Here is a 24,517-nt window from a genome sequence, read left to right as displayed (position 1 = left end):
ACAGAGTAAAAAGCCCAAGCTCAGGACTTGAAATCCCACCAATCCCCACCCTGGAGATCTTCACCCTCGAAAGCTCTGTCTCCAAGAAACACTACATAAGCCCTGTCTTCTCTTCCTGGGATTCCTGGAACATTCCTAGGATGTTCCCACCCAATAAATCCCTTGTGTGAAGTTTGTTGTATGGTGTGGCTTTGTGGTATCCCTTGTTGCCAAGAGCTGTCAAAATACCTTTCCCTTCAGAGCTGTAACACTTGCAGTGGAGAAAACTTCTCCCAACCCAGGAGCAGAGCTGTAACATTTCCATTGAGAATGCCCTTCCCCTTGGAGCTGTAACACAAGGACTAAGCCTATTGATGCAATCCACTGAGTCAGCCCAGGAATTGTATAGTCCTAAAAGTGACAATCTCTTTGAAGTAACTGAGTCAAATAAAGTCCTATCATTACAAAGGTATTTTGTCCTTCAGGACACCACAAAAGATTAAAAACTATGTCATTTAGACTATTTTACTTAGTAATGTGAAGTTAACAAACCCAACAATTTGATAAATATCACGATGCTATTGTAATATAAACTACATTTGCTTTATATTTATTTAGATCTTTTTAAATTACTGGTTCAAGAATATTTACTGATCTTCCTAAAATTATCAATATACTTTTACTTTCCAATTATCTATCAGTATCTCTATTGAACTATTTGAAGAATATTTATAATATACTTTATTTTTGAGATTTTCTTACATTTTAATGGAAATATAATTACATTATTTCCCCCTCCAGCGTCTCCTATGTTTACTTGTTTCAAACTCTCCAATGCCCCACGCAGTAAAATTGATAGATTCTTTTTCATTGATTATTGTCACATATATGTACAAATATATAACTACAACCCACCAAGTCTGTAAAAGTAACATTTATTCACCCAAGGTAATTGTTGCCTGAAAAAGCTCACCCTTTCTAGTTCTTTTTTAATTCTGGCTGGCTGCTTCAGCTCAGCTGTTCTGGCTCAAACTCCTCTCCAAGCTGACTGACTCAATCTGGCTTCTCAGTTTCTCCTGAATTGTTCTACTTGACCTCAAACAAACTCTGGAAATTTGTTCTAATCTTCTGGCTCCTTCTTATTCTCTTCAACTGTGTCTGCTGGCCTGCAATAAACTGCATGAACTCTACTGTACTCTACTCAACTGCACTCCACTGCATTGAACTCAGCTGACTGAACTGATTTGAATTACTACTGCACTGCCTCTCAACTGACTCCTCACTGCCAAGTGATTGACCTCAACTCAATTCAGCTGAACTGTCTTTCCCTGAACTCTCTTAAATAGCTTCTCTTTCCTGTGCTGTTCTCCTGAGAGTTAGATGTATCCTATCCTGTCAAATCTTTCTCTGTTTCGTCACTTTGTCTGTCCCTCAATTAGATGTCATTGTTTGGAATTAAAGGTATTTACTAAAAATATGTTTGTATTCCAGCCAGGAGAATTAGAGGTATGTAGCATGTCTGCTTTCCAGCAGGATAGACCTAGACAGTTTCGGGATGTGATCCCTTGCCAGAGCAGCCATGTTGCTGGATTAAAACTCCTATATAGCATCCATTTTTGTCACTTGTGTATATATGGTTTCAGTGCTGACCACTTTGTATTGAATAACCACCAATCAGGAATTTGGGAAAGCTAAATTTGTCCTCTCTCGCCTGTCATTGGTTGCCTATAGATTTTTATGTAGGGATGAGACCCCATGAGAAGTGCCCCCTCTACATTACTATGCATAGTGATACTGTGCATATAACCAGCTTGTCGTGTCAATAAAATGTTGTTTTGCTCCAGTTCTCTCTAACCTGAGAGATGTGCTAATCTAAATGAGTATAGGGTCTTTGCAGATGACGAAGTTAAGATGAAGCCATTATAATGAGTCTCATTTTAAAACAGGAATATGTGGACTCATAGACAAGCACTAACAGGAAAGATGATATAAAGACACAAGTAAGTTTTTGTATAAGTCTTCTTTATTTTGGGTACTCTGTTCCTGTTAGAATGGAAGCACTATGAGGGTTAGGATGTTAACTATTTTGCCCTCTACTGTATCATTAAGGGTATAAGTATGCCAGACCTATAAGAAGTATTAAGTCATTTTTTTCCAAATAATGAAATCAATCACCAAATATATAAAAATACTCTTAACTTGTCCATAGTCTTTTTGTTATGTATTCACTTCCTCCTTTGAACCACAACTGATAAACATGGATTTATTTTTTGTCTTCCTCAAAGGCAACATTGTAACAGGAAAATATGTTCCTTTGCCAGTTTTCCAATCATGATCAGCAGGAGCAGTTCCTCCATAAGGAAACTCCCAAGAGAGTCAATTATTGCAATAATGATCTCAGCCTGCAATGCTCTTGGGAGGGAAATTATTTCAAATGGACACCAAAGTTTCAAAGTAAAGTTGGAAAGACACAGACCCTGAAGCCAGATTGGATTTGGTTAGTGGAATGCTAACCGATAGCAATTAAAAAATGTCTGTGTCTTAGGTTCGTCCCATAAAATGAAGTGATTATTGCTTCCTTCACAGGGTGCTGTACTTTAAAATAAGACATATAGGAAGCTTCAAGAATCAGGCCTGGTGATGCTAAAAAATCTGAGCACAAATCTAAGGAATGTCACTATTATAGCCCATAGAAGGGAAAAGAGTTCCAGCAGAACCAAATATATGCCAACAATGAGTTTCTGAAAGTTCACCATGTGGTTTCTAGCTTTACTTAAAACTGTCATAAGCAAAATCACTGAGGCTGTTTGCTTCAGAGGGTGGAGAGAAGTTGAGTTTTTTTCTAGTCTCTGGAGACTGCATAGAGATCATTCTATGTTGAATGACGGCATTAGCTGAAGCAGTATTTAGCAGTTCAACACATGCTTGAGGAAAGCATGGGGGAGAATTAGATGATAGCATTTCAAGGGGAAATTGCCAATGAACAAAAATAGCAAGGAGGCAGTGCGGCCCAGAGTTTAGCTGTAGTGTTTTTAAAGAGGCAAAGTCACACACACACACACACACACACACACACACACACACACACACACAACCAAACCCCACAGAATCAAGAAACCTGGACTCACAGGGCATCACTGAGACCGAACTGATAATCCAGGAGCCTGTATGGCTCTGACTTAGGCCCTCTACATATATGTTACAATTGTGTAGCTTGGTCATCTTATGGGACTCCTAATGGTGAGAGCAGGAGCTCTTTCTGATGCTTTCGCCTACTTTTGAGGCTCTTGTCCTCCTTTTGGATTGCCTCGTCCAGTCTAAATATGAGGGGGGAGGTGCCTAATCTTATTGCCTGTGCTTTCTGAAGAGAAACCCAAGAGTGACCGGAAGCCAGTAGTAGAAGCAGATATTAATACAAGAGTTTATAGATTTGAACACTGAGAAGAAATTGGATTAGTACATTTTACCAAGGTTTAAGGAATTAAATACAGTATTGTCTTGAAAATTAAATATATATTTACTAAATATAATCACCAAAATGCTATGCTCAAAGAGAATACAAATACTAGTTTCCAGTGATGCAGATCAAGGCATCATTTAGAAAAAGAATTTTTACAACTAGATAAAATCGTTTTAATCATCTTAAAAGCATCAAATAGCTAAACTCAAAGACTAAACTGTGGATGAGAGACTATCCAGAGAGTAAAGTGGAAATGGAGTGCCAAGCTATTTCTGCCCAAAGAGCATTTACTCAAATCATTCTATACACTTAGGCCTTGGTTAAGAAGGGACAAATATAAAGACCCAGGGTCAGCCAAGTGTAAGAAGCATTATATGAAAATTCAGAACAACAGAAAGAAGACAAGATTCTAAAAGGATTGGGATCAGAATAGCATAACCTTTTATAACAAGAGACTCTAAAAGACCATGAAGCAATGTTTTCAAAATGCAAAGGAGAAAATTATTTTTCAATTAACAGCATAAAAAAGAATTCTAAATGTAGGCAAATTAAAAATGAACTCTATTTAGAATTACATCTTTTCAGTCATTTATTTCTTATGTTTCTTTTCTTGGAATGTTACCAGGGAAAATCTGTTCTAATAAATATACATAAACACACACATATAATATATATTATTATATATTTTATTATATATTATTATAGTCTATATTATTTATATAATATATTATATAAGTATATATAAATGTGTAAGCACATATAAATATACCTTTATATAATTATCCATAATTAACATATTATATATTTTTTAGTTTCTATATTTTCTAATCTACCTCCATCTCCAACTCTCCCTAAACCATCCTCACCTTCCCTAACCACTTGAATTCAGGTGTTTTGTTTTTTAGTCGTATGGAGTATAATTTGTGTTTCCCATATACTTTTGGATTTGGGGCCACACTCTGAAGTATAATCAACCTACCCTATCAGGGGTCATACTCTTAAAGAAAACTGACTCTTTTTCTCAGAAAAAAAATGTTTTTAAGTATGTTATAAATACAGGACACCAGAAACAGCTGTAATTTTTATAAGTGATTGTCTATGGACAACAGGCTTATAAGGAGAGAAAAGATAGACTATGAATTTTCCCACTATAAACCTTTAATAATCTTCATTTTATAAATTATGTGGGTGTATTGTGTTGAAAACAAAAATTTCATCTGAGGAGCTGGAGAGATGGCTCAGCAGAAGAGCAATGGCTGTTCCTGCAGAGGTCCTGGGTGCAATTTCCAGCACTCACATGGTGGCTGACAACTATCTATAACTCCAGTTCTAAGGGATGTAATGTCTTCTTCTGGTCTCAGTGGGTACCAGGCATGCAAGTGGCATACACACGTGCATATAAGCAACATATTCATACATATAAAATAAATAAATAAAATTTAAAAGTTTAATTAAAAATAATTCAAAAGTAAAAGATAGGCATACTCCTATTTTCCTATTTCAACTTAGTTTCTTAAGGAAGAAAAACATTGTATATAATACATTCCAGAAAATGGTGACTTCTAGGATTGGAAAGCACTTATTTTTCGTTTGCTTTCTGTTTCTTGGTTCGGGTAGGCAATAGTAGTAGTGAAGCTGTGTGGTGTAAATACTGAATATTCTTCTAAGTTGTGTGTATAAGTATTACACAGAATCATGACTATAACTTAATAAGTAAATTTTGTCATTCTTTGCTACAAAGGAGTAAACTAAGACTGGGAAGGATAACATGTCTTATCCATGTCCACAAAGCTAGGAAATGACAGTCAAGGTTCAATTCAGATTTGTAGGTTAGTATGCCTCTGAAGTGTATGCCTTTGCCATCTATGCTATCCCAGGTCTCAGAGGTACAGCCCCACTTTATATTCTCCAAAGCTTTATCCAACAGCTTATTATACTCCATTTCTCTTGCTATGTCCTGTAATTTCCTCCCAGTCAGACAAAGTGAAGCAGGAGATTTTCAGCCAAGTATTAAGGAAACAAAATAACACATTGTCTTCTAAGGAAGAAATGCTTTCAGATTATTAGATTTTGTTTGTGCTTTCCAATGCCCTGGCTGATGGCATTGCCATGAGAGGATAACATCAAAACAAAAGTGACTGGAGGAAAGCAGAGAAAGCATTTAAGGAAGATAGACCAGTTTCTGTAATGTAGGGCTTGTCTCAATATCATCTCTTCTTTCTTAGGACTCACCCCCAAACACCCAGTAATCACACTCTAATCATATCATGCCATGGTAAAATGGTATCACGTCTTAACAGTCCTTGACTATGTACTCTCACGTCTTCCCCACTGCTTGGTTTATAAAATCTCCTGGATAGTGTTTTTCTAGTCCATCCAGGGAGAAGCAAGCACTCCTCCTTGGCTTCTATGGTACTCTGCAAATCCACATATCAGAATCCATATAACACAGTATCATACATACTATGATCTTGTCTGTTTCTGACTTAATAAGCTGTATGCCTCCTAATGGCATATGTGTGTGTGTCTGCATCAGTGTGTGTGTGTGTGCAACTATTCATTTTCTTTCATAAAGGAAAGGTCATGTGATAAATATCATTAAAGAATGCTCATATGACATGCTAGCAGTGATAATCCTTGAGATGTTAAATCATGTGCTATTCATTGTTTCTGCATTTCTAAAATTTCTGTAATAAACATGTACTACTTTGGTAACCAGGAAAAGATACCATAGGATAACCTGAGTGCATTAAAATTACCACCTTCTGTTCATCTGAGATACAATTTCAACTGTAAGAGATGCAATCTGCATGTGTTATTGTGCCATACAGAAAAAGAACTCTCATGGATCAATAAGGAAGAGACAAACAAAAGAATATAAAGTGAGTCTGGAGCCTGGGTCTACTTCTTTCCTTTGGGGTATCCAAGCACCAATGCATACAAGTGCTGGACTTGAAGGAATGAAGCTTAGCCAGGTGAGCCAGTCTGCAGGATTGCAGTCTGGTGAGATGTGAATGCTCAGAGGAAGAAAGCCTTGTCCAATACAGCTTTTCTAGTGTCAGAGCTCTTTTAGCAACACAGGTCTCCCAGTGATACCAGCAATACAGCTCTTCCAGTGATACAGCAGGTCTTTATTGGGGGGAATGAGGGCTATATAAATCCTGGGGAACTAAGTAGGAGTTTTCAGGTGAGTGAACATCATTGGTTGGGGCCCGAGGTGCTAGAAAAGCTTCATTAGCATGGAGAGGAATTCCAGGTGCTAGGCTACATGACTACCTCAAGAATCATGAAGGGGGTTGCAGGACTATGTGCACCAGGGCATGTAGGCACAGAACAGGGAGGGAGTGATCCTTAATCCTGCTGGTCTCAAGATTGAGATTTTTATGGTTTAGACACCTCTTGACCTTGCTCTAGCTCCATGACAGTTTCCCCAGTGGTATAATCCATGTGCCCCACAATAAAGTAACAATTTTTAAAAGGAAAAATTGTGAATTTACCATGCATCTCAGTGATAGAACACTTGCTTAGCATGTATACAGCCCTGACTTTAATCCCAAACACTATGGTAATAAAGGGCAGATTGAATAACCAAAGAATATGGTTTACATATATACATATTTCAATATGTATTTTAAAGAGCTTAAAGTAATTAGTAATTCAAAAAGTAAAATTTAAAGCCTCAATGAGTTATTACATCATTTTGGCAAAACAATCAAAGCCCTACAATACTAAGTGTTGCAACAACAGAGAGCATCAAGAACTCCCAAACACAGAGGTCCTCTTCTGTCACCCACCTAGGGGAGGGGAATAGGGTGAAAGAAGGAGGGAGGGAGGAACAGGAAGATACAAGTGAGGGGATAACAATTGAGATGTAATCTGAATAAATTAATTCAATAAAAATTTAAAAAGAAAAGAACTCCCAAACACTAATGCTGAACTAAACTGGCTCAACCAGTGGGAAAACCAGTGGGAAACAGTGTAGCATACTCTACCAACATGAGGAAATATATTTCTTTAATCAGAAATACACACACACACACACACACACACACACACACACACACACACACATCAATTCTACATCTGACAGAAGGCTAATATCCAAAATGTATAAAGAATTCAAGAAATGAAACACCACCAAACCAAATAATCCAATTTTATAAACTGGGTACAGAACTAAACAGAGAATTCTAAACAAAGGAATATCTAATGGCCGAGAAACACTTAAAGAAATGCTCAACATCTATAGTCATCAGGGAAATGCAAATCAAAATGACTCTGAGATTCCATCTTCTGCCTATCAGAATGGCTAAGATTAAAAACTCAAGTGATTGTAAAGTGAAAGGAAATATTAAATCCTGGCTAGAAAAAAACAAACAAACAAACCTCAAGTGGCAGCTCATAATGGCAAGGATGTGGGGAAAGGGGAACAACCTTCCATTGCTAGTGGGAGTGCAAACTTGTACAACCACTGTGGAAATGAATTTGGCAGTTTCTCAGAAAATTGGGAATTATTCTACCTCAGGACCTAGCTATACCACTTCTGGGTACATACCCAAAAGATGCTCCACCATACCACAAAGACACTTGCTCAAGTCTGTTCATAGCAGCTTTATTCGTCATAGCCAGAAACTGGAAACAACCTAGATGTCCTTCAACCAAAGGATGGGTTAAGAAAATGTAGTATATGTACACAATGGAATATTACTCAGCTTTTTAAAACAATGACATCATGAAGTTTGCAGTCAAATGGCTGGAACTAGAAACAATCATCCTGAGTGAGGTAACCCAGACCGACCCACATTGTCATACATGGTTTATACTCACTCACTTTTAGCCAAAAAGTACAGGCTAACCATGCTACAATCTACAGACCCAGAGAAGCTAAGTAACAAGGTGGGATCAAGGGAAGATGCTTGAATCTCACTGAGAAGGGGAAATAAAATAGATATCTGAGGTGCGTGAAGGGAGGGAATTGGGCGGGAGAGGGAGTAGGAAGGAAAACAGGAGGGATCAAGTGTGGGAAAGAGAACTGGAAGGGAGGAGGATGGAAACCCCCAGGAATCTATGAGGGTGACCCTAGGTAAGACTCCTAACAATAGGGGATATGGAATCTGAAATAGCCATCTCTTGTGACCAGGCAAGGGTTCCAATGGAGGGATGGGGACACCAACCCAGGCACAAAACATTTGACCCACAATTTTTTCTGCCTATAAGGGGTCAGCGGTAAAGAAGGGACAGAAAAGGAGGCAATGGCCAATCAGTGACAGGCTCAACTTGAGTCTCATGCCATGAGAACCCACCACTAACAGTATTAATAATATTGTTATACTTGTATACAGGAGGCTAGTATAACTGTCCTCTGAGTAGTTTCACCCAGAAGCTGATGAAAACAGAAGCAGAGACCCACAGCCATACATTAGGCAGAGCTCAAAGAATGTCATGGAAAAGGGGAAGGAAGGATTGAAAGTGTCAGGGGGGTCAAGGACACCACAAGAAAACCTACAGAATCAACTAACCTGGGCCCATAGGGACTCCCAAAGACAGAACCACCAACCAGAGAGCATGCAGGGGATGGACCTACCACCCCCCTACACACACACACACACACACACACACCAGATATATATATATATCTATGATGTACAGCTTGGTCATCATGTGGGACTTCTAACAGCAGGAGCAGAGTCTGACTCTGTTGCCTGCCTTTGTCTAGCTTCAAGAGAAGAAGATGGGCCCAGTCCTAGTACAACATGATATGCCTAGGCAGGTTGATATATGTGGGAGGCCTCCCCTTCTCTAAGAATAATGGGAGTGGGGCATAGGAGAGGAGGGGAGAGGGAAGACATGAGAGGAGAGGAGAGGAGAGGAGAGGAGAGGAGAGGAGAGGAGAGGAGAAGAGAGGAGAGGAGAGGAGAGAGGAGAGAGGAGAGGAGGGAGGGGAAGTTCTGATCGGGATTAAAGTAAATAAAGCAATGAGAAAATAAATCTATACAGCATCAGTAACTCTTCCAACACCGTAATGAATCATCTTAGTAACTCTCTGAGGTACGTGCATCCCACTACTGAAAATCCTCTAACTCTATATATTTCTGAGCTCTAAAACTCCAAGGAAGAACTTCAAGGGACTTTTGCTTAGGATAGGAAAGTTGAATGTGTTCCAGACTCTCCACTGTAACTTCACTCATAGCAAGTCAGACTGCATCTTCCTGATGTATTTGGGGAGTTTGGAAATGATTTCAATAGGGAAAATGTTGCTCTGCAAAAAAAAAAATTACAAAAAAATAATAATAGGTTTGAAACCCACTTGTCTGGAGCACTCTTTTGGTGTGAGCCTCTGGGCGGCCTTTCATGCAGGTGGCATATGACATCACTCGGCCCCAGCTGTTCCTTATTAACTCAGCTTCCCGGCAAAAGATACAGTCTTTTACAACTTGACTTTTTTAAGGAGACAGCCCATTTTGCAAATCAACCAAACACATTAAACACAGCTAGATTGCAACATTCCATAAATACAAATTTGACAAATAAGTCCTGTCTTCCTAGCCTCCACTAAGACAAGGAACAATGTGAAGGTCTGTAGGACACCAAAGTTGGCGGAAAAAGCATCTCTGTTTCAACAGCATAAGGGAAATGCCTGCCAAGCAGTCTGTTGCAGACTGCTCCTCCAGTGGGTCAAAGCACAAGAATCACGCGGGAGTCTTAACCCTCACAGAGACCTCTAAACCATCTCTCCCAGGAGCTGACTTTGTAAAGATGTTCTTCGCCTGCTCGTAATGCCTAATTAGGCCCTGACCATGAGGCTAAGAGGTGGAAAAGAAAAGCCAGGCTGCCTGCAGGCTGCCACTTGAGTTCACAGCAAAATGACAAGCAGCATGTGTGATCCAAAGGGGAGAATCTGACAGTCACACTTCAATCTTTTAGCCACATTTTTTTTAAACATGGGGAGGCTGTGGCATCAATAGTGTCATCTTCTAATAGAAAGGACAACTGCATATAATGCATAATTGCTGGTCTAAATGACTTGTTATTTTGACTGCCTATTCTAAAATGTCTGTAATTGCTTCCAATGAGACTTTGAATAAATGATAAGTCAGCAGAGGCAATCACTGGTAGAGACATAGCAAGGCTTTGAAAAACTTAGTACAAATAATTTTGTCATGTGTCAGTTTCATCAATTCCTGATTATGATCACCAGGCATTTGCACTGCATTGTTGAATATATCTCCCAACTGTGTCCCACTTAGGCAACAGAAGGAGTGCCACACGTAGGTGTATAAAAGAAAAGGCAGTTTATTTTCAAGGGCAATGAGCAGACGCTGGCAGAGCCTGATAAATTAGTTGTATAGAATTTTAGCTTGTGCCAAATCCTGGCCCTTTCTGTAAAGCAGAACAAAATAAGGGAAAAGCATACCTCACTGAGAGTTATAGCCATCTCTCCAAATACTGCCCCCCCCCACCGCCCTATATGCTTGTTTGCCAAGTCTTAAAATAACAAATCACTTCTTTATAACAAAATTGTCTCCCTGGAATAATAGGCTTCAGTGGGAATTCTGATAGAGCACTAGCTCCTCTAAATGACAGCAAAGGCTTGCAGCAGGGATGTGAGGCACATCTATTTCAGGGCTTCCCATTAGTGCGAAAATCAGTTTGGTAAGAAATGAAGTCATTTCCTGACTCATTGGGATGCCATGTTTAAACTCAAGTTCTCAGCCTAAGGATACAAAGGCTGAGACAATGTGGGCTGAGCCTAAAAGAGATGAATCATTCCTTAAGGATGCAGGAAACCAACTTTTCTCCAGTCCTTCACACATGACTAGAACATATTAGATGGAAAAGGGGGTTGAGTAAGAGCCCCACCTATTTTTACATGATAAAAAGGCTCTCCATCCTATACCTTCTGTTAAAGTCAGTTTCATAAAAAAATCTACTGTATATGGCTATATTTGTAAATGTGGAAGTAAAAGAAACATCTCCATGTTTAAGAACCAGAAGCATCAAGGAGGAGGAATAGGGCTAGGAGTGTGTGAGGGTGGGACTGGGAGGAAAGAAGGGAGGGAGCTGGGATCAGACTATAAAATGATTAAAAGAAAATAAAAATTTTAAAAGGAATTAGAAACATCAAGTTACAGGGGAAAAGTGGATTTTCATGCTGTTAATTTTGTTTGTTTCTAAAGTCATTCAGGAGCTAAAGAGTTAGCTGAACACTTAATACTTGCTGGTCTTGTAAAGGCCCCAGGTTCAGTTCCCAGCATCAATTTGGTATCTCACAACTGTCTGTGACTCTAGTTCCAGGGGATCTAACACGTTCTTCTGGCCTCAGTGGGTACCAGGCCTTCATTATATCTATGGAACACAGATATAAATGTAGGCCAAACACGCACATATGTTTAAATAATTAAAATTTTAAACTGAAAAATAATATTTACTGAACTTCAGTATTTCATAGACTTCAAGAATCTAATTACATATTTCAAACATACAACGACACATATACATTACCACTCCAAAAAGACAGGAAACAGGATATAGTCAACAAGTACTAGAGCAAATCAATACTGAAAGCCAGCAAAGCAAATCCCAGATCCTCTAGCTCTATATCTGATGCCAAAGGAGTTAGATGGTTCTGTCATTTCCAGCTTTGTTGACTGCAGCTCACTCTCTCTATCTTGGGTTCACTCTACTCCCTGTCTGCAGCTTTCCTTGGCAGATATCACACAGCTCTGTCCATCTCTAACATCCTGGAGTCTCTAGTTCACGCAATGGCCTCTCAAGGCCTCCATGCAGGGACTCCCCTGACACGTATTTGTTATCAATGGCTCTCCCTTAATCTTGGAAGAAGATTTCACAACCCCTTCATCCCTGTATCCTTCATGATTCTAAAGCCATGTGGCCAATGCTGTCAAGTTCTATTGATCACTTGAGTGGGAGCCTGGTCCTCCCCTTGAATTACATTTGAACAAGCTTTAACATTCTCTTACGTTTTAGGAGCAGGTAATACCCTAGGTCTTTTCCTTTTACAAGTTGCACAACTTGATGGGTGGGGCACTGCCCTGAGGGTACCACTGCCTTTATTCCACTTAATCTTATCTCTTTCATCACAAACCAAGGCTACATTCCTTATTCTTTCTCTCCTCAAACTGTATATTTTGTAATTTTTTTTTGTCCTGCTTGCTTCTTTTCAGTGTAGATCTGCATTAAGAATGACCACTAATTACCACATAACATAGTAGGCTGTCTTAAAATCTCTACTGCCGATAAAATTAGTATTAACATTCTTCAAGTAAGCTTGAGGCAGATTCTTAAGACAAAGGCCACATTCTTATCACCAGAATGGTCTCTAGCCCAGCTCCTAATATTGTTTCTCTCTGAAGCTTCTTAAGCTGGGCCTTCCCTACTTCACATGGTTCTCAGCACTACTGTCTTCAAAGCTCCTACTAGAATATCCCATCAAGCTCCACTTACAATTTCACCCAATCCAAAGTCCAAAGTCTACATTTTTCTAAAAACCAGTATTCTCATTCCTGTCACAGCAATGGCCCACTCCCTGGTACCAACTTCCCTTTTAATTACTTTTTCCTATTGCTGTGATAAGATACTATGACCAATGCAACTTATAAAAGAAAATATTAGACTTTGGGGGTGGTCGTGGTTCTATAGCATTGGAGTCTATGAAAATCATGGCAGGAAGCATGGTGACAAGCAGGAAGGCATGGTGTTGAAATAGTAGCTGAGAGATTACAGCTGACCCATAGGCCTATGAGACAGAGAGGAAGAGAACAGAAATGGTCTGAGCTTTTGAAGAGTCAAGCCCATTCCCAATGGCACTCCCTCCTCCAACAAAGCTTTATCTCCGAATCCTTCCCCAAAAGTTTCATCAACTGTGGACCAAGTATTCATACATATGAGTCTGTGGAAGCTATTCTCATTCAAACCACCATAGCTTAATTCTTATAAAATGTTAAAAATGAAAGTGATTGGAGGAGTATCAGAAAAAGTTATACAGAACCAGATACCAAATCCAAAGAAAAAAGGCAAATTGGTGAAGAAGAAATATATAAGAAATGTAGTATGAAAAAAAGAAAAGAAATGGAGAATAGTGAGCCATAGTTTCCTCAATTTTATTGGAATATAAATAGCAAAAGTATCCTATTTTTAAATAATGTTATTATGTCAAAGAACCACTCTAGGAAACTGTATTCCCCAACAACTAAGACTTACTGGCTGTTTCCACATGTTTGTTACTATCAAATGAGTAAATGCACATACTAAGATAGTATTCTTGACCCTTTATAAATCCTTACATTTGCTTTATAGGATAATTCTACTGGGCCATTTGAACAGAACAGAGAAAGTGAACCAGAGCAGTTAAGTAGCTTGCATAAGCTCTTGCAGTTTGAAGGAGAAAGACCGGTGGCATACTCCCATGAGCTTCTAGGCCCAGGCTATATATTGCTATACATTGCTATATCTACTCAAGACAGTGTGGCTCTGTCCTCTGAAGTCCTACAGTTCCATCATCTATGCATCTTTAATACCGAACACTTACAATTTTTCATGTTTGTTGCATTTTGATGCACAACATGTCTTCCCAACTAGACTACAAAACATTGCATACAGTTCTGTAAATAATACTTCTCTGTAATCCCCACAGTACTTACCACTATTCCCTACTCATTATATAAGATTTAATTGGAACTCCAACAAAGAGATAACTTTCAAAACAACTATTCCAATAATTTTGCAATCAAACGAACTCTACCAACATCCTTTGCTAAGCAGCAGTCATCTTTTGAGATTGCTGGAAAATTTAAGTTGAGAAAAGAGATGTTAATGCTTTTTATCTCATTCTTTTCCTTTTGACTGATGAAACCAAAAATAATCACTTTGCATCTCCAAAGTGTTCCACCCCCGTGAAAGCAGGGGGAGAGTGAGCCATCACTAGCGCACAAATGTGTTCTGCTGAAAGCAATCAAATAAATCAAGCAACCCCCAAAATATAGTTAAAGCCAAGTGACTCAGAAACAGCTCATGTTTTTAGTCACTTAGAATCCAAAGTTACTCTGAAACATGAATATTTTTTAAAGCATTACTCATTTTGCTTTCTCTGATAAAACTAAAATAATCCAATACAATTATCTGAATGGTTGTAATTTAAAGATTTAAAATGCATGCTCAAAACCTAACATTTCAAATTAGTGCCACTCTTTAGGACAAACTCTAACTAATAATAATGATCTGGTATAAAAGTATCCTGGAGAAACTAATTTGCTACCATTTTCTTTTTATTAAACTAATCTGAAAATAAAAAGAGCATCCATGGGGCTATCCTAGAGAATGCACAGTACTGTAGAAACTGTGCATCCAAAAAATCATTACTCAAAATTGAAAGCCACTTTCCTTTCTCACCTACAAAAGCATTTATTCTCATGCTGAAAAATTAAATATGGTTCAAGACCTTTACTTAAAAATAATTGAGTTTCGCAAAATCAATAAACTCAAGCAATTTCCAAGTGACCTTATCAGTAGCTCAAGGATGACAAATAGGTTTAATCACACACCCCAACTCCTGCTGGTTGGTAATAGAGATGCGGATGCTGTGTTGAGAAAGATTCTGAGGCTATATCCAAGAGAAAACATCTTTAGATCAATCAGCAGGATCAACACTGTGTGGGAAAGAGGAACTATTGGCACCAAAAATTTTACGTTGACTGCCATAATCTCTTAAAGCTGAAATACAAGATCTCAACCTGGACATGAGTCCTGTATTTCAAAGGCGTCTGTTAATTGTTTGGCTCATTTCAATAGCAAATTCATTGGTCAGAAGTAGTCTAGCTCTATGAAGCTACAATTGAATATGAGTAAAAGAACAGGAAAGGAACTGAACATTGTTATTAGCTTACTATATGCCAAGCATGAATATATTAGCCTTACCTCAACCATAGACTTCCATGGCCATATCAAAGACTTCTATCATTATCAATAATAATGTTCCTCTGTTACTTTAATTTTAATCATATAACTCTCTAACTGCCATACCATCTCATATCTTTTTAGCTTACTCCACAAAGTGTCTATCCTTCCAATAACCCATCTACCGTACCCATATATCCAACCCATTGGATCCTTCCACTGTCATATCTATACCATGCTATCTCTCCTACTGAATTGCCACTCTTATGCCCATTGTCAGTTCCATTACTCCTTTCTTTATGCATTAAAATCGCCTAGCAATTATAAATCCAGTTCTCGGTTCACCCTAGGCCTGCATCCATGCACTATAAACATGGCCATAGAACTGATTACTCGTATTCACAAGTGATTATCTCAATCAGGTATTTGATAAGGTTGGCAGTCCTTCTATATTTCCTTTATTCACTTAGTCTTCCACTAGACATCTCTCTCACTCCTTCTGTGTTCAAGTCCCCACATTTCTTCCTCCTTAGTAGTCCCATTTCCTGATTAATAAGAAACACAGAAACAACCATATGGGAATGCACTCCAGTTTAAGCCTCTCCATCTACTTTTATGCCTCACTCTCTATTTTTTTTATCACTTTCTTTACATTTCTACCTTTATGACACAAGGGGTGGTTTGTTCATTCTGTTGTCAAAAGTCAAATCCTGTCTTCACTAATCAAAGTCATCCCCCAATAAATCATGGCCTCTCTACTAAATCATTCCTACTAGCATCCAGACTATATTCCATTGCCAATTCAGTAACCCCACTGAAATGTGATTTCATGGCATGTATCTCTAATTTTCAGGTCCAAAACTAAATTTTCACATTGCCCCAAAGCTGGAGTATCTGATACTGTTCTCTAGCTCAGGAAATAGCATCCTCTACCAATATAATTGCTCATTTAAAATAATTTGGCATCATCTTTGAATCCTTTACTCTCTAACCTTTCATTCCCAACCCACCAGTAAATCCTCTTCACTTTATATCTAAATCCAGTCATAACAAAAATGGCTACCCATTATCAATTCATAGTCCTAGACACCCTTACCAGTTTTTTTTTTTCATCTAACCTTGGCCCCACAACAATATTATTTTGACAAAGTGGCTAGGGACATCATTTTAAAAAACTCATATCATTTGTCCTCTAAGAGGATCCACCCAGCAGCAGTTTGAAACAGATGTTGAGACTCACAGCACATTGGGTGAAGCATAGGGAGCCTTGTGGAAAAGTGGAGAGGAGAAAAGGACCTGGAGGTGACAGGAGCTCCACAAGAAGACCAACAGAGCCAACTAACCAGGACCCAGAGTAGCTTGTTGAGACCAAAGCACCAACTAAACACCATGCAAGGACTAGACCTAGGTCCCTACACAGATGGGTAGCTCAAAGTTCATGTGGGTCCTCTAATAAGGGAAGCAGGGACTGTCCCTGACATGGATACTGTTGCCTGCTTTTTTTTTTTTTTACCACTTCCTCCTGATGGGACTGTCTTGCCATGCCACAGGGGAAGAGGACTTGCTCAGTCTTGAAGTGACTTGATGAGCTGGCGTGGGTGAGTAGATGAGTAGGGAGGGCTCCCCTTTACTGAGTAATGGGGAGTGGGAGGGGCCACAATGGAGGGAGGGTAGGACTGGGAGGAGAAGAGGGAGGAGACTACAACCAGGATCTAAAATGAATAAATTAATTAATTAAAAAAGCTAAACCTCCCCCCTCTCCAAAAAACCTCGTGTCATATCATTCTTCTGCTTAAGACCCTCTAGTGCAGTGCTCTCCATATGTGGGTTGTGACCCCTTTGGGGTCAAAAGACCCTTTCATAGAGGTCACATATCAGATATGTTGCATATCAGATATTTACATTACTATTCATGACAGTAGCAAAATTTCAGTTATGAAGTAGCAATGCAAGTAATTTTATGCTTAGTGATCACCACAACATGAAGGTTGAAAACCTCTGTTCCAATGGCTTCCTATCTCTTTCAAAATAAGATTTCAGTCTCGCCAAGTCCCTATAATACTATCCATATAGATGTCTCTCTAACTTTAGCTCTTCTTATATTCCCCTTATACCTCCAATTAAATCACATTGGCTTCCCTTTCTTTCTTTCTTTCTTTCTTTCTTTCTTTCTTTTATTCTTTCTTTCTTCTCTCTTTCTCTCTCTCTCTCTCTCTCTCTCTCTCTCTCTCTCTCTCTCTCTCTTCTCTCTAATTTTCCTTGAGACAAGGTCTCACTAGCTGGTCTGGAGCTTACTTATACTGTTGAGGCCAAGCCAGGTTGGCCTTTTAGAGATTTGCTTTCCACTACCTCTGAGTGCTAGGATTAAAAGGTCTGAGCCACCATACCCAGTCTCCTTTTCTTTAAATGCAACCTTTATCCCTCTGCCTCAAAGTCTTTTCATTTGCTATCCCCTCTTCCTGGAGTGCTCTTCACTCACATATACTCTGTCTGCTCTTTCATGCTTTTTAAGGACTTGAATCAAATTATTATCAAATACATAAATAAGTAAATCAACATGCTCTTTCACTGTTTTCATCATCAGGTACATTCTCTATCTTACATATGCATTTGTCTTTTTACCTTCAGCAGAACAAGATGTCTTACGTGGATACATGGATACTAATGGATATATACCCAGAATCCAGAGCAGTACCTAGCACAAAATAGACAATAAATAATTGCAGAATTAAAATTTCTGCACTGGATGCATCGCATTTTGTTTTTATCTAAATCTACTACAAGACAAATATTATATTTGTTTTATTGATTAAGAAAGTAATACTCAAATGGTTTAAATAACTTGCTTACTATCACATGTAGAGATTATAGAAATCAAGATTTAAATACACATACTTGAAGAATCAAGTATTTCCACTGTACCAGTGGAAAACCAAATGGAACATGAAGGGAAAGATCTTTTTCTGGAGCTTTTCAACTTATAAATAAAATAGACATTAGATATTTATTTTACAACTATTAATATAAGCATTGAGTATCACAGACTTCTAAACTATATCCATATTTTATGTAACTATTGATAAAGATCACACCACCAATAATTTTGCCAAATATATGAATACATATACACGTACATACATACATACATATATATACATACATGCATGCATACTATACATACATCTGAATCAGAGCAAATCTCTAAACTGGGCACTCTCAAGCTCAGCACTAATGATATTTGGAGGTGGATAAAACTTTTCAAGGTGGAGACTGGAGTTGTTCTATACATTGTAGGATGGATACCACTATCACTAGCCTCTACATATTAAATGAGATATTGGTAATACTACTAAATCCATCATAAAAACAAATTTTTCTCTAAAACACTGCTAATATTGCTCATGGAACTGAAAATTGTGCAAATAATCCCTACTTAACCATTGGTCTATATGCAACTATAATTTCATAGAAGAAACAGAGGACAAATGGATGTGATAAATTAAGCCACATGGATCCAATCCTCAAAATGGACAGTGAGAAACTGCACAGATCAAGTAATACACAGCATTTGACAAATGCATTTTGATGAATAAGTTTCTGGGATAAAAGGCAGAGATGGAAAGGATGCTTTGGATGAAAATATGCTTAGAGGACACATTTTAACAACAATAACAAAAAAACCCTTAATCTACAGGATTTACAGATGTAGTACTATGTGATAAAACTATAAATAAATACGGAAGAATAATTACTACAGAAGTCCAATAGGGAGTAGAGGGGGGTTGAAGTTGAAATGGGACACTTGGCTGGCCTTGGGACTTCTTAGATGACTAACAAGATTCTATTTCTTTTCTTTTCTTTTTTCTATTTGCAGCTAGGGGTAATGCTATTCTCCCCACCCCCGCCCGCCACCCCCACCAAGATTCCATTTCTTGACTCGGGTGGCATTTAAAAGAATGCTGACCTTATAATAATTACTTATGCTTTCTGATTGTCTTATCTTCCACTCTATGTCTATGTTTTTCCAGTGGAATGCATAAGTAAATGAAAACATAATAAATAAATAGAAGAATTTGTCTGACTTTATACTTCATGTAGGTTTGAATTCCATGAGAACTGTCCTTGAGAAGAGGGCTTAAGAGAATTTATAGAGTTCAGGTCGATGTTTATGTCCCCTCAGCCCAGAGGTGTAAATCCTCATCACTGCTTCAAAAGTGACTTTGGAAGTCATCGCAGAACTTATTACAACCCAGGACAAGTACAAGCCATATGTGCAATGTCCACTTCTTGGCCTACTTTTGAAGGACTGTCTCATGTCAAATCAACAAATACCTACCAGGGAGTCTTGTGATCCAGGCCGTCTGCCAGGCACAAAGAAGGAAGCAAAAAGCAAAGCAGTGAAGTCTTGGCACATGTGAACAAAGCCCATGAGAACTGCGTAGGCTGAGGCGAGGCAAAGACTTTTAGAAGAATTTGCAGGATAGAGGAGGGGGGAATAGAGAGAGGGAGAGGGGGACAGAGAGAGGGAGGAGGCAGAGAGAGACCAACAGACCACAGGTGTACCTCCTTTTTTGCAAAAGATCTGCTCCTGAGGAGTTCTGTGGTGATTAAAATTTTATAAATTTAATTATATTTTCTCATTGACTTACATTATAATCAGAGAGTGGCTTTATCTACATTTCGGATTAATCTTCAACTGGCAGTGGCTCCCAACAGTTTAAGTTTCCCTGCTTCTCTGTCAAGTAGCTAATAGTTTATAAACAAACATTTAAAGGCACTATTTAATGGTTCCCTTGAGTGAATCCTTTTGAACAACAAAGGATACTTCGGCAATATTTATAAATAATCATTAGATCAGAAGCTTATCAAGGTTCCCTGAAATAAAGCAGACTGGTACACAGACTCCAGTAGCCTTTCATTGGGTTTTATAATAATTTTACTGTAATGGAATCTGTAAACCTATTTGATGTGTATTTTAGGGCATCTGGCTTTACTGGCATGCCCCCTTTTTAATAGCATTCAGAAGATCATTTTGTACAGACACAGGGCGCACTACTAAACATAACTTTGTGCTTGAAGCAACAATTATGAAATAAAAATACAGTGTCACTAAATGCAGAAGAGAGGTGGTTTGAAATGACTGCTCTGCTGGCTGGTCTGCTTGCAACAGAAGATGCTGCGGCTGCTCACTTTAGCATTGGCGTTTGATAAGTAGACTGCCTGGAAATCTCAAGAGGGCTACTGGGGAGCTAGAGCAAAGGATGGAGCTTATTAGCTCTACCTATTCCAGCAGTGCCACCACAACTCTCCCACCACATCCTTTATACTCTGTGCCTTGTCTCCTTCTCATCTGTTCTCCATATCCACATTTGATGCTCACTCAGACCTCCCAGGGATATTTCTCCAATAAGCTAAAGAAAGATCTTACCCTTAATGTTAGTAGCATTAAAGCTCATTATACTTTATATCAATCAGGCTACACATGAGTCTAGCACATGGAAGAGGATTCCTAAACTACCACAGAATAGCAAAACGCCAGGACTATTGATGCTTCTGCATCCAGCTTAAAGAAGATTGCCTTTGTTTGTTTGTTTTCGAAACAGAATTTCTCTGTGTAGCCCTGGCTATCCTGGGCTCCCTTTGTAGACCATGCTGGCCTTGTAATCCCAGCATTCAGGAGGCAGAGGCAGACAAATCTCTGTGAGTTCAAGGCCAGCCTGGTTTACAAAGCAAGTCCAGGTTGCCTTTGCACTTCATCTTGACTGCAGTTTGTAAACAAGGTTTAAGCTCAGTCAGCTTAAAACATACTGAAAGGGGTATGATTTAGGAAAGGTTTTATCCTGGCTAGATTTGTTATTTCTAATTAAAGACCTCCATTTATTTTGGAGTAAATGGATAAAGGTTAGTGCACTGTTTTGTCCTCAGTGGCATGAATATAACTTACCATTGGTCCATTTACAGAAATAGTGGGGAAAAAAACTGGAGTGCCTCACAAAAGAATAAATCAAGAACAAATTTTGTTGTAGACAGTAAAACAGATGCTCTTGCCAAATCAATTACTTCCCATGAGTGATAACGCTGTTTCTCAAGAAGCAAACACTGTCTCCCACACTGTAATTAAGAATCTCCATCCATAAGGCATTTATCTAAGAATACATCAATACAACCTCATAGTTACAGTTCTATACTACATATGGGATTTGGCACATTTTGACAAGCATTCCACCATAGCCATTGTGGTAGACAATGTAACTTACATTCTTTTATAAACCTCGCTTCTTAACTGAGTTAGACACTATAAATTCTGTCTCACCAATGGAATATGGCAGAGGTATTTTCCAGATAATCAGCTGAATTCATTGCCCCAAAGGAAGATCACACCTGGGTGTAGCATTGCTCTCTATAATCCCTGATAATGCAGGAGGATCATGTTTTAGAGGCCAGCCAGGGGTGCATAGGCAAGCTCCTATCTGAAAAATTGGGGGAAGGTAACCTAAGTGTTCCCAACCTAATTAGATGGTGTCTTTAAAGAGAGTCTAGATGAAAAACTAAAGAAATGGAGGCTCTGTCTTTAGCTGACTTTGAAGACACAAACTTCCACTAGCTCTATAGCCTTAATGAAATGGATTCTGCCAATAAATGTGTCATCTTAATACATCTTTCTCTACTGAGTTCTTGAGATGAGAAGTCAGCCTAGATACACTTCAATTTCAGACTTACAGGACCCAGAATAAAAACCTCAACTAACCTGTATGAAAACTTCTGGTCCACAGAAACTATAATACAATGCGTGGCTTCTGTTTTAAGATTCTAGGTCTCTGACACCTTATTATGCAGCAATAGAAAACAAACATAGCCATGAAGAACTAACAGTAGAGAATCCTAACCCTTGAGAGTAATGGAGATGATAAAACCAAAAGTTAACACAAGTGTTAGCATTCTACTTTTTCAGGACTAAAAGCAAAGGCTTTTAGAGCCATAATATTCATTTCAAAATGGTTTTCCCTATTCAGCATTGCTCACTGACTATAGACCACTATTTTATAACATTTTTTTCTGGTTATTAATTTATTTTTTCATTTACTTATTTATTTAATCACTTTACAGACTAATTGTAACCCCTTCCCTCCTCTCGTTCCAGACACAATCTCACATCCTTCCTCCAATTCCCATACCTCCCACCCATATCCTTCTGTCAAGGGTATACAAGTGAGTAGCTGCACTCCCCTGCTACAACCTCCAAACAAACTCTCCAGGTTCATTCTGTACCATTTTAAAGACAATATCTCATGTATCTCAGGCTGTCCCCAAACTCACTATGCAGTTGAGATGACCTTTAGCTTCTGATCATCCTGCCTTCCCTTCCCCAGTCCTGCTACGAGAGTAATGGATCACAACACCTAGCCATGGATCCAACCCAGGTCTCTATCTATATTGAACAAACACTCTACCAACTGAGCCACATTCTGTGGCTCCCCATTCTGTGTGTTCTTTGCAAAAAGAAAAACAACCACATGTGCAATCTAGTCCTTAAATGCAAAGATAGGAAGGAACCAAATATGTCTCCAAACAAGTAAAATCATAAACTCAGTACACAACTATGCGAGAGAGGGAAAGAGAAATGGAGGGATGGTGAAAGGGAAAGAGGGGAGGGGAGGGGAGGGGGAAGGGGGAGAGAGGAGGGGAGAGGGAGAAGGAGAAAATTGGCCTGGTATGAGCTTTTGAAACCTCGAAGCCCACCTCCAATGACACACCTTTTCCAACAAGACCACACCTCCAATTTTATACATACATACATATATATATATATATATAATTTATTCAAATTATATCCTGATTGTAATCCTCCCACTTGTATCTTCCCATTCCCCCCTCCCTCCCTCTTTTACTCTATTTCCCTCCCCTAGGTCTGTGACCAAGGAGGACCTCCTTCCCCACTATATGCTATCAAGTCTCATCTTGGTAGCCTGCTTCCCCTTCCTCTGAGTGCTACCAGGCCTCCCCACCAAGGGAAAGTGGTCAAATTGGGGGCACCAGAGTTTATGTCCAAGGCAGTACCCGGTCTCCCCACAACTGTGAAGAATGAGCTGTCCATTGGCTAGATCTGAACAGGGGAGTAGGTTTACTGCATACATTGTCCTTGGTTGGTACAGGCCTCCCTGGGTCCACATCTCCTAATTCTTCCCAACAGTCCACCAACCTGGAACAAAGCATTTAAATCTATGAGCTTATGGGGTCATTCAGATTCAAATCACCATAGTGCCTGCCCACAGCTACATGAAGATGTACCGAAAGAAAAAAGACAAGAAGTTCCTTCCCAACATGTATCAGGTAGCTGGGATTTGCCTGTGCCTGGATGAATAAATAAAGAAAATCAAAAGGAGAGAGTTTATCATTGCAAAGGAGTAATAAATGTGAGACATGTGTAGTGTACTTGGTATGCTAAGTAATAATGAGTGACAGTTACAGAAAATCTTAATGCAAGAATCCAGAAGAGTTAACACAGCCCTGAAAAAAAATAATAAAGAGTTAACACAGCCACAGAGCAGTGGTTCTCAAAGTGTGGTCCTGGGTCCTGAAATAGCAGCTGTAGCACCTGGACTTTTCTTGGAGATGAAAATCCACTATCCCAGAGTGCATCAGAAATTCTGGGGAGAGGACTAGCATTAGATTTCAAGAACCATGTAAGTAGACAAATGAAGCAACCTTATGGAGTTGGATTATAAAAGAAGGAAGAACAGCAAATGGTCTTAACAGTACATATTAAAATCAGCTACCCAACTTCAACACTGCTACTGTTTAGGTGGACCCATGATCAGAAATTCCAATCTGGGTCATGTGAAATCGTGGCTGGGCATCCAAATTATTTACGAGCAATCTCTGGGTGATTCAAATGTGCAGCTAAAGCCCGGGACCTGTGATATGAATGGTGAGCTAAAGTATGAGGACATCACTATATAAATGACCTCTAAGAAACGTTTGACTCCCTTCCTGCTTTGGTGTTCTGCTGCCTCTAAAGTATTCACACATAGATTCCCAGCTGTCAACACCGCAATGCTTTTGCACAAGGCAAGGAAATTGCTTTTATTTTGGCAGTGCAGAAAAAAAAAAACGGCGGCAGCAGCTGGCCCTTTTCACAGTCCCTACTCACCCTCTGAGCTGGTT

At 39.0% G+C, this 24,517-nt stretch overlaps 1 protein-coding gene across 1 annotated transcript in view; it reads right to left on the bottom strand.

The window, feature by feature from the left end:
- The window catches only part of LOC311601688 (uncharacterized protein), a 177,191-nt gene extending 153,758 nt beyond the window's left edge, over positions 1–23,433 (bottom strand). The window contains exon 1 of the mRNA XM_084789362.1: positions 23,411–23,433. The gene's annotated coding sequence lies outside the window, so the exon portion shown is untranslated. The remainder of the gene's footprint in view (positions 1–23,410) is intronic.
- Between the last annotated feature and the right edge of the window lie 1,084 nt (positions 23,434–24,517).

The sequence above is a fragment of the Acomys minous genome, assembly GCF_964271855.1.
Source record: "Acomys minous genome assembly, chromosome: 7".
Classification (NCBI taxonomy): domain Eukaryota; kingdom Metazoa; phylum Chordata; class Mammalia; order Rodentia; family Muridae; genus Acomys; species Acomys minous.
This window is presented reverse-complemented; position numbering and strand designations above follow the sequence as displayed.